The sequence below is a fragment of the Sitophilus oryzae genome, unplaced genomic scaffold (assembly GCF_002938485.1).
Source record: "Sitophilus oryzae breed Bouriz unplaced genomic scaffold, Soryzae_2.0 scaffold_169_pilon_pilon, whole genome shotgun sequence".
NCBI lineage: Eukaryota > Metazoa > Arthropoda > Insecta > Coleoptera > Curculionidae > Sitophilus > Sitophilus oryzae.
This window is the reverse complement of record NW_022146390.1, coordinates 1625747-1638343: the sequence shown is the minus strand read 5'-3', so window position 1 is coordinate 1638343 and position 12597 is coordinate 1625747. Positions and strand designations below refer to the sequence as shown.

General features: G+C 32.1%; 1 protein-coding gene across 1 annotated transcript in view; it reads right to left on the bottom strand.

Moving 5' to 3' along the window:
- Positions 1-12314, bottom strand: part of LOC115881101 (MOXD1 homolog 1) — a 91791-nt gene extending 79477 nt beyond the window's left edge. The window contains exon 1 of the mRNA XM_030898476.1: positions 12002-12314. The gene's annotated coding sequence lies outside the window, so the exon portion shown is untranslated. The remainder of the gene's footprint in view (positions 1-12001) is intronic.
- Positions 12315-12597: the final 283 nt, after the last annotated feature.

Below are 12597 nucleotides of genomic sequence, written 5' to 3'. Positions count from 1 at the left end.
TAATTAACTATAAAATCAATAACGTCGCATATATAAAGTAATTTATTTATAATTAAAATAATAAAATATGAATGCTGAAAAAGCGGAAATGCTATTAGAAATAGCATAATTCGAATTAAAGAATTACGTGTTGAAAATTCAAAACCGGAAATATATTATAAACATAAAATATTTAGTTTTCATCATTATTTAAATTTTATTAAGTACGAGTATAACAGAGACAAATATAGTATAGGTAATAAAGAAGTACCGCTATTACTTTTGCTAGCTAAAATTAAAAGAACACCAAAAAATTGTATGTTATATTTATTTTTCAGAATTTTGTTGATCTTTCCAGAAGTTTTTAACACGATGACGACATTATCTCGAATAATACGAAAAGTTTGCGAACTTTCCAGATGTCCAAATAAAATGTTGTCCTTATAGACTAGACATACGTCTTTAAAAATTGCAGGCAAGTCTCGCTTTTATAGTTGCATGATTTTTGCTGGAAATGCAAAAAGTTTTGAAATTTATTGCACTTGAGGGAATTCTTTAATATATTTTTATTATAAAACTTTTGAAAATTTACCTATTTTCTCTTTTATTTACATCATTAGAAATTTATATTAGTATAACCTCTCAATAAATTTATATTGTTTTTCTTTCCATATAGAGTGGCGCCTCTCCTACGACACCGAGGGCTCCATGGAGAGTGATAGTTTTTATTGAAATGAAGTTTTGGGAGCTTTATAGGGTGCGTGGTATTTATTAAATGATCTTCGGATTCTAGAAAACAAACAAGGTGAGTTTCATTGACTGTAAGGTTTTTAGTATGGAAACATTTTTAAATATCAATAAAATCGACCTAAATTGTAATTTACCCCGTATATGCAGTTAAATAAACGCTGTACTTTAAACCGAATTAGAACTTGACTTGAAACTTGGATCGCAATCTAATGGGCAAATTCGTGACAAGGCTGACTTGATTTTCCCTTACGTCTCAAGTGCTGTACGGTGGAGCCTCTACTCGTTCTGCGACCAACGCAGAAAATGCTCATTTTCTCTCATTCGGCTAGCGAAGGCGTATATGCCTTCAAAGATGGCGTGGAACTGAAATCGACATTGTTGCCATATTAAAATGTGAAGGTCTGTAATACGTTTGACGAAAATATCTTTGAATGAAAAATCCTCGTTTATGTATTGAAAATGTATTTGTGTTAAAGATAGAATAACCAACAAAAATATAAATTCCTTTATAGTTACTGAATTTTTCGTATGAACGAAAAAGTCGTTTAGATGGCTTGGAAATCATGACTATTTGACATTTACCATAATATTTTACATATGAAATAACAGCGATGTTCATTTCCCAGCCAACTCTGACGCCATTCCTTGTTTAATCATATATTGTATTAAATTGTTTAATAATAGAAAATTCGTATTATTAACTACCGTACCCAAAATCCGTAAATTTACGGATTAATCCGTAGTTCTGGCAACACTGTCTCCGGCAAATACCAACTTTGTCGACTGAAAGCAGAACTGCGGTACAGTATTCTTTATCCGCTGCGCTGTAAACGACTGTCAGAGCGCAGCGGCGCAGAGCTAAATTAAATTTCGGACAGGTTGACTAGCGGCGACGTATTGCCAGCTACATCTCAGACAGGTGTGCCACGAAATCGCCCATAAAGTTGCGCATCTTCTTATTTCTTCAATCAACGTTATTATATTTGATTTAGTTGGGTTGGGATGGTTCTCTGGTTGGAGGAAAATCTCTGCTTGACGGTGAGCGGTGAGCTTGTAGACGGTAAGAAGAGGCCGGGTGGGCAACTCAAAAGGTACACAGGATAGTTTCCACGAAAACTTAAAGGGGATTAACATGCAGAATGAGTGACAAGAAGCAGCTCACGATAGAACGCAATGGAGAAGAATTGTAAACTCAGTTAACAACAACAACCAAAAAATAGAGAAGCAACACAAAGCAATGAGATTTTTGTTTTGAAAGAATATTTTCTAATAGGTTGGAGGGTAGTTTCTCATAAAACTATTTTGTCTTAGTGAATACAGTAATGTTTACATTTGCATGATTATGATCATCGCTGGATTACCTAGGTAAGTATTAGATATATACAAGGGTATTAGTAAACAACTTTCTAAAGTGCAATATCAAGTTTAACTAAAAAAGAAAATTATCGGTTAAATAGAAAAAAAAATGCTGTAATTTTGTGACATCCTGTGCGTAGTCTTATTAACCGATTACATCATTCTTCATTATTCATGCTCGATCATAATTTAAGATTCCGAAAGAATTTTGCTGTCAGATCGGCGACATAAGATCTAACTTCCGTCGATTTAATGCAGGGTGGAGCCTGTAATAAATTCATATAATTTAGTACAGCTTTGAAGTAAATAACTGTTTATTATGTATGAAAATTGTCAATTTATGATATTTCATAGACAATTAGATATGTTATTAGGCGTGGTAACTAAAGAATAAATCTCGCTGAAGAAAATCCTGCATATTATTTGGAATAATAATGTGTATAGATTATTTCAAAAATAAGAGAAAGATAATTTAATTTCCTTTTAAATTCTAGTGCCTAAAAAATCATACTTTCTGCAAAATACCAGATTTATTTATTATACCAGGTTTTACAAATAACAAAAGTTCAAAACGAAAAATGGTTGAATATTGTGGTTTGAAGCCCATATCTACAAAAATGTGATTAGTTTTAGAGTTTGTTTTTCACCAGAAAACTAAATCTGAAATAAGGATTGGAAGAGAGAAACGTTTGCTCAGCATGAATACCGTTTGAAATTAAAGTGCTTAACTTATATGTATTCTAAGAAATCTTCCATTTAATTAAAATTTACTGTCAAATCACTATAATGGCAGTTTTAGATGCAAACGGGGTTTAGAGAGGTAAGAATGGATGAATTTTAAAAATCTTATTGCATAATATACTGATCTTTTCTGAGAAGTGTATATGTTACAGTGAAAGTCGGAAATTCAGTGATTGTTAACATTCACTAGGAAATGTTAGCACTTACGGATTGGACGAGTGAATGTGGTATTATAAAGAGATTTGTCGACTTTTCCTACTAATTTCTAACATTCACTATAGTAAAAATAACATTTACTGAAGGTTGCCAGTAAAAGTTATTCTATTGTACAGGGCGAGTGTGGTGAGGAAGAATGTTGGTAGAAGTTAGAACAAATAAATCTTTTAAGAATATTGAATCACCTCAATATTCAAACTGATCCACATATCTTAAAATTACAATTTACTCTCTTTTGGTGTATTTATTAAAACTTATACAAAATAACAATATAAGCTACTTCAAGCATATAAAAACGTTTAATAAATTCATAGTCACTAGGTTCCCTAATATCTTTTTCTCTTGCTGCTTAACTTTTGCTATGACTTCATTATATTGCAAAAATGAAAAATAAGCACTATTACGTTCTTGCGAGTGCCGAGTTTAGCTTAATTTTTCACAGAAAATTTCTTCCGTAGGGAAAATACCTCACAGCACCTTTTACAACGATAACAAAACAATTATACATAACCACAAAAATAAAGCAAAGCGAATTTACGCCAGATGTCTGTCAACGTTGCCAACGTTTAGCCCAATTTAATGTTATCCTTATATTGCCTATTATTGGCATATATATATATATATATATATATATATATATATATATATATATATATATATATATATATATATATATATATATATATATATATATATATATATATATATATATATATATATATATATATGAATATAGTAAAAGTTGGTTTCAAAAATATGTTGTTGAACTCTTACTGGCGTAGTCTTAGCAAATATATGAATGTGAGGTTTTATATAGTATATATGTTAACAATCACTGATTTCCAACTTATATACTGTAACATATACATATATATATATATATATATATATATATATATATATATATATATATATATATATATATATATATATATATATATATATATATATATATATATGAATGCTAGTAAAAGTTGGTTTCAAAAATAGCTGTTGAACTCTTACTGGCGTAGTCTTAGCAAATCAGTGAATGTGAGGTTTTACTAGTAATTGTTAACAATCACTGATTTCCAACTTTTACTGTAACATATACATCTCTGAAAATTACAGAACATATATTAATATAAACTCATATGTATTTCAAGTATCCTATGTTAAATTTACTTACAAACCCGTAAGAGGGTAGTTCTGTGGGCGTTAGAATCACGTCACCCGTACGGTAGAAAATGTAATAAACCAGAAACCTTTTACCCATCCTTGGTCCTAAGACCCTCCAGCCAGCAAAACTAGTTCGAGATTCGAAAATGTGGAGACGGTTGTTTGCCAAACCCGCGCTGATTTTGTCGAATAGTGGCACAGTCTAATTAGGCAAATGTGCTGGGAGGAAACAATTATATTTATCGCTAAAAAGTAGGTACGCCTAACGAGAAACGGATATTAGATTTTTAAATCCGAAAAAATAACTGTAAGAAGCTTGAACCCATTGAAGAAGAGAGTTTATATCTGAATAGAAAAAATCTTAATGACTGGAATTTGTTGTTGTTGATAAAAGCATAGTTTAAACATCAAAATATTATTATATTAACATTTCGATACTCTCAGTAGCGTTTTTAGGGTTCCGTACCCAAAGGGTAAAAACGGGAACCCTATATTACTAAGACTTCGCTGTCCGTCCGTACGCCCGTGTGTCACAAAGGTCTATCTTATGAACCGTTATAGCTAGACAGTTGAAATTTTCACAGATACTGTATCTATGTTGCCGCTATAAGAACAAATATAAAATCAGAATTAAATAAATGTTTATAAATAAAAAAGTACTTTTACTAAACATTATCTTTTAAGTAAGAATTTTACATAGAATCTTTCAAGTCCTCGGTGGCCGCGTGGTTAAAGCGTTAGGACTTTACGCTGCTATTACGTTGGAGCCGTAGAAAGGCAGGTTCGAAGCAGACGAGCGTTCAAACCATCTCCTTAAATCTTTTAGCCATGAGTTCTGGCGTCTTCCTACTGATCTTTTCCCTTGCAGTTTGCCCTCTATTATGAGGCGCAGTATTTCGTATCTACCACCTCTCATCACATGACCCAGGTATTGCATTTTTTCGAAGAAATTAATTGGCAGTAGTTGGCATTATTTGGCAATAGATGGCGTTATTTGGCAATAGATGGCATTATTTGGCAATAGATGGCATTATTTGACATTAGTTGGCATTAGTTGGCAATTTTTGGCATTAATTTGGCAATGGTGTACAAAATTTTAGCCGCGGTTGACCCCTCGGGAAAAAGGTTCTAACAAAAAATATCCAAAATTTACTGAAAATTATGAAGCTATTATTTATAGTACCTCTTATCTAGTCAAAATTTCTTAAAAATTCCATTTTGTTATTTTCCATACCAGTTTCGCCCTCTAGCGGCCGTTCTACAAGCTTGAAAATAATTTGCAGCAATTTCTCATGGCGTCTTTAGTTATACATATTTTTTTCTGCTGGCCCTACGACTAATACATTCCGAGATCTATTCTTAGTGGGACACCCTGTACAAAGATGTGGAACACTGAGGTCAGATATTGCAGACCATCAGATCATATAAAGACAATAGAAGGTCCTAAGTTCTTTTAGTTTCAAAAAAAAACATATAATTTCTATGTCTACGTTCTAAGATTGTTTGCGATAGATGATGGCTATGAATCTGGGGTTTAAGAAAGATTGAATGTCGGCAGTAAGTTACAAGTAATGGTCAGTTTACGTCCAACGGTTATTTGTTAGAGCTTAATAAATCGGGTCCGTTTGCTTGGAAGAAAAGATCGATATGCATATTTGGTCCAACGCACATAACTAAATTCAAGATAAACTCGTGTATTTGAATATTTTGGCAATATATTGGAGATTTATTGGCATTTACAGTATGTAAGGAGCTTTTTGAAGCTTTTATGTATTAACGTATTTCAGTAAGTTAGTGCTTTTGGGACATTTTTACTGTAAATACAGAACGAATGTAAATAAGCTCATTTTTATCTTAAATTAATATTAGTTTTCTGTACCTTTACACAATTATTTATACTGGCCACAGTGGCGTAGCGTGCGTTAGGGGAGCCAGTGGCGGAGAGCCTCTAGGGGAGAGGTTTGCCGCCCCTACAGAGTCAATCCGCCGCCTTTATAACAATTTGTTGTCGCCCCGCAGGTACTTGGAAGGACGCCGCGGATCGACCCCTGCGCCCCCGCCTTGCTACGCCACTGACTGGCCCTGATCACTTCATCTGCGTGGTCTGTATTTTAATGCGTGCGACAGAGATTAACATGTGTATACTACTGAAATAAAGATAATATATCTAAGCTAAATATAATCTATTACAGCTGGAGTAAAACGAGTAATTAATTGTGAGAAATAAAGTTCCAACCCTAGATGCAACATTTTTCATAAACGCCTACTTGTGCGGTTTGAAATTTTGATGCAAAATCCGGTAATACCGCGTAGAAGAAATCGATCAACCCAACGTTTATCTCTTTTTAATATATTTGATTTTCTAGTAAGCTGTGTATGATCTCTGTCTTACACGTTAAAATCCAGACCACGCTGTTTCGATGACCAGATCGATACAGGGTGTCCCAAGCTGAGAGTGCATTAGAAGTTTCTAGAGAAGTACAATAAGAGCTAGACCGGAAATTTTTGGCACATTATTGTTTCAGAACGAGATCTATCGATTAAAAATATTTTCAATATGGCGGCACTTCCGGAAATACTGGAAGGTGACAGCAACTTTCTTACTTTAAATGTACATCCCCATTTTGATATCAAGCACTATATATCTAACATATATACAATTTATACCTAACGTTTTTGAGAAAAAATATTTAAAATTTTTGGAGGAAAAAAACTACCTGTCAAAAAACGGGGGGGGGGTTGTACCTAAACGTCAAATTTAGTGATTACTACAGCCACTGTGGCATAAAGAGAAGACATGTCGCTATCTAATTCAAAAATTAAATTGTTTGAATGTCATATAATATTGGCCGTAGCTGTCATGGAATCTGTCTGTCATTCAAACAATTTTGTTTTTGAAATACATAACCACATGTTTTCTCTTTATGTCAAAGTGGCTGTGTTAATGTCTAAATTTGAAGTTTAGGCTATAACAATTTATTGACAGGCAGTTTTTTTCCTTTAAAATAAGAAAGTTGCGGTCAACTTCCGGTATTTTCGGAAGTGCCCCCATATTGAAAATATTTTCAATCGATAGATCTCGTTGTGAAACAATGATGTGCAAAAAATCTCCGATCTAGATATTATAGTTCTCGAGAAATTTCTAATGTACGCTCAACCTGGGAGACCCTGTATATAACTATAATGATCTCTGTATACTTTTTATTTTATCACTATAATATTATTTTTGAAACTCTGTTAATTTATTAATTTTATCGATAAAATAATTTATATTTTTATTTTTTTTTAAATAATTTTTATTTTTATCGATTAAAAATATATTAATTTTATTAATTTTACCGATTATTTATTCAGTCTCACACAACCTATATTTTTATAATATTTCTTGACATACATAAAATTATTAAAACATAAAATTATAAAAATCTTACCGGTTGTATAAATTCAGTTTATAAAAAATATATTAGTCAACACAATCTACACCAGGTTAATATTGTGCCTCAACTGATTTTTAAGGGAGGTAGTACAGTCGACGTAATCAATTCGTTTGAAAACGAGGGTAACACGAACAATACCAAACACAATCAAGGGGTAAAAATATGAGTCATGTCCGCTTTGTGCCGCTTGGCACTTGACCAAATGGCACACAATACATTCGACTTCGGTTTCGGTTGCATATTTGTTCATATAACATTCTAGCGATGCAATTTTCATACTTTTTACGTGTTCTTTCAAACCATATTGTCAGAATTTTTGTATTATATGTTTACTAACGTGAAATTGATGGAAATAAAATTATACCGTATCAATACGTTATTTTCTGGAAATATCAGTATAAAATCAGAGATATAAATCCAGATATCTGCTTTTTCATTTTAAAATTCACCAATTTACAATTAAGACGGAAACTTAATTTACGAAAATGAAAATTATTATTATTTACAAGATTTCATGAATTTAATATAGGAATAACAATTTGTGACAATGAATGAGATGAATGAGATATACAGAGTCTTAAATAACTGCAAATATGTTCAGGGCTGGTAGATCTCGATAAAAGAAATATATTTTCTCTTTACCGTTTTTCAAATAAATCCAAAATAACCGAGTTATTTTACTTGGAAAATTAAAAAAAAATTGCTAAAATTTTGAAAACCATTGGATCTTTTCTGGATTTTCTTCCTTGTAAATTTAATCTACTACCTATGTTGCCATATAATCAAGAAATTGTGTTTTTTAACTAAAATACAAAAAATACGAAAATAACCTCATAATCTTGTTTCTGGGGCCGAAATATACTCCTCCTAAAAATATTTGCACTATTTAAGACTCACCCTGTATAATAATAGGTATTTCGCCACTTGCACTCTAAGGAAATTTACAATATGAAATAACTATTTTTTTGTAAACACTGGCTGCTAATCCAACAGACCAACAACAAAAACGATTTACTAATAAACAAATTTGCTTAACGGACAAAAAAATGCTTAGGAACTGACACAAAATACAGTTTACATATGAATTAAAATGACAGGTAGGACTATCACTGACATGTACTTTCTCGTTGAACAAACTATATTTTTATTAGTTAATGTTTGGGTTATACCGAAGACCTGCTGAAAAGTCGAAGGTCAATAATTAAAGAAAATATATGTAATTGAAAAATGGGTTTAAATAAGTACACCATAAAATATGTTTTCCTACTATACCGGGTGCGCCTCAAAAGTGGCTCACCCCCTATAACTTTTTTATTTTTTCAGAGACAAAAATGAGATTCGGTATGTTAGTATATGACATAAATTAGGATTCATTCACGTAATCAATTGTTTTTGGTCACTTCCTGTTTCACCGGAAATGACTACAACTTTTGATTTTTAAATGGCACCCTCGGTATTTTTTTACTTTATTCGATAGAAAATGACATTCTGAATAGAATGACATATCATATGTCAACTTTTGACATTCTCGCTTAATAAAAAATAATATTTTAAAATTCAATTTAGGGTGTCATGGCTATGTTAAAAAAACTAATTCTTAATCAAGGAGCTTTGGAAAAATAGATTTGATCGTATAATGTTTTTTAGTGTCTTGTCCTGAACAGTTAGAAATTGCACAAATCGTATTTTTAATCATATCTCAATTTTTTCAAATAGAACGAGAGTGGCTCATTAGAGTATTTTTTTAAGAATAATTTAATACCACACACTTGGTATTTCGAGTCAAATTTTCGTTACGAACTGCAAGTTATAATTTCAAATAAACCATATGCGAAATGTCAAAAGTTGACATATCATATGTCATTCTATTCAGAGTGTTATTTTCTGATGAATAAAGTAAAAAAATACCAAGGGTGCCATTTAAAAATCAAAAGTTGTAGTCATTTCCGGTGAAACAGGAAGTGACCGAAAACAATTGAACACGTCAATCAATCCTAATTTATGTCACAAACTAATTTACCAAATCTCGTTTTTTTGACTGAAAAAATAAAAAAGTTATAGGGGTGAGCCACTTTTGAAACGCACCCGGTATAGAAATACATGTTTTTAGTTTTCCCTTGTTTTTTGTTTATAAAGAGTTTTTCTTAGTACCAGCGGAAGTTCTAGGTAACAAGGGGAGATACGGTAATTTTTGGCTTTTTGTGATAACTAATACCTATAAGGTCAATCAAATATTAGAATATTTATTTTCGGTTATCAATGTACCATTTATAAACCATATTTGCGAATTTATTTTAGCGTATCTTAACAATGTATTGCATTCTTCGCAAAATATTTTGCTTATTTTAAAATAGCTAATACCGTTTACAACATACGATCGAAAAAAAACCGCCTCAAAGATGGCTGGACAATGACAACCGATGATAATTTTGGCAAGGTCAAGCCCTAGACGTCATTAATTGACCCGTAGTCTTTTTTAATTTTAAATTAAAACAGTTTATTATATTTTAAGAACTTAACGAAAAATAACATAATTTTCCAGTATCAAGCAAGAAGCGCTAAACGAAATATTAATTAAACGTTTTTGGAGACTTTTTATTAATTTTTTAAGGGAGAATATTATATTATTATCATATATTTTTTGGGAGAATAACTCGAATAAATTTTTGTTATTTTTGACAATCGATGACAATCTCCATATAATTTTACATATAAAATGACAGCGATCTTCATTTCACAGCGATCACTGGCGCCGTTTTTTTTTGATCATACGGTAATTAGTAATAATGGAAAATAATTGATTTGACCAGAGATTATTTTTCTAAAAAATGAAACATATTTTCATAATATACTGTATGATCGAAAAAAATGATATTATTAAAAATAATATAAAAAGTCCAGTCAGCCAATGGAAGATAAAATCGTAAGTTTTTGTTGCATAGAGTAACCTTAGTATTGTACCGTATGATTGAAAAAAAAACGGCGTTTTAAAAAAAGATATACCCTTTCCAAAAACGACAAACAAATCTATTTCAAAATTTCTTTTCTGGAATTTAAAAAAATCTAACACCATTTACAAATAATTTTTACTCAATATAAAAATAAATTCCAACTTTTTTAAGGCGAACTGGCAGTAAGCGCCATTAAAGAGTAAAGTAGATATAGTATGAGCCAAGTAAATAACGTCTAGGTCTTGACCTCGCCAAAATTATCATCGATAGTCATTCTCCAGCTGTCTTTGACGCCGTTTATTTTTATCGTATGGTATCTTTTCTGAATCGGTAGTGAAAACGTAGAAACGGAATTAACTATTTTAGAACAAACAAAAACTTTAATAATTATTGTTTTTTATTTTATGTTTTTTTTCATGTAAAGACGATCCGTGGACATCCTGTATAGTTAATCACTTAGTTACAGTAAACTATCATACCCCTATCAACGTCCCATACTATAATATTAGATATTATTTATCCCCAGTAGAATTATCTTTAATGAATGACATGCTTTTTTATGAATGAAAGTTGTTTCCTTTGCCCAACTTTCTTAGTATAAAATATAAACAAGGGTATAAATGAAAAAACCACTGGTCTTCGTGTATACAGGGTGAGTCTTAAATAAGTCCAAATGTTTTTAGAGGCATTATATTTTGATCCTAGAAACACGTCTATGAGGGTTTTTCGCGAAAAAAAAAATTTTGATTTTTTTAAATTCTTAGTTAATAAACATAATATCTTCATAACATGGCAACATATGTAGTAGATTAAATTTACTAGACCCACACACAATTTACAAAACCCAGAAAAGTGGGAAACACCAGGGGGGGGGGAGGAAACCCAGTGGTTTTCAAAATTTAAGGGAAAAATATATTTTTTTTTATTTTCCAAGTAAAATATCTCGGTTGTTTTGGACTTATTTGAATAACCGTAAAGAGAAAATTTGTTCCTTTTATCGAGATCCACTAGTCCTAAAAATATTTGCACTTATTTAAAATTCACCCTGTATAACTAGTATTTATCAATAAAACTAATAAAAGTTAAGTAAAAAGTTCGACAAGTTTCGATAAATATATTGTCTATTTCCTCAGGACTATCCTGCTTTTAAAAGTCTTTTCTTTGTCAAAAACAGTAAGTCCTGAGGCTTCTTTAACTTCATTAAGGACAGTACAGTCCTGAGGAAGACAATGTATGTTTCGAAACTTCGACTTTTTACTTGATTAAATTGAGTTCCATTTGAACCAAACAAAAAAAACCTATAATTATTATAAAGTCACTATTACAATTAACAAAATACAAACGGTTTTTGTTAATTGCAAAGATCAATAAAGAAACATTTTTTCATACATTTTTAATATAAGTAGTACTTACCCACGGAATACCTACACCTTCATTATCCACTCACCAAATATAATCCAAAACAAAAACTCCAATATCGTTAACGGAAAAACCGCCGTCAAAACTTTACCAACAAACCGGACAAACATCGATCTTTGCCGCAAAAAATCTCACCATCCTTTCGTCAGAGCGTACCGCCGCGAGACTGAATCGAACTTCGCCCGCCGGTACCGGGCTCGCGATGGTCTGGTACCCATGCCCATTCGCCGTTGCCAGGGGGCGACCCTCTTCCTTTCTTCGGCAATGCACCCATCGCCAGCCACCGGCCGGCTACCTACAGATGGCTTTCAATGGGCGAGAGAGCGTCCGCGCCAGCCGGTTGTACCGCGGTAGTAATTTTCGTTTCAGGCGATGACGGTTAAAGAAGCAGTTTTTTTCCTTTTCGTGGTACGAGGATTCGTCGAAAAATTTGATGCGAAAAATTTACTATACGTTTTGGAAAGAGAGAGAAAAAAAACGGCGTCGCGGTAGCCGTTGAAATGACCCTCGATGATAGCAGCATTAATAATATCCTCGCGACAACGCGGGGTAAATAAATAGTGGGGACTGATAGTTGACAACATTGAGGC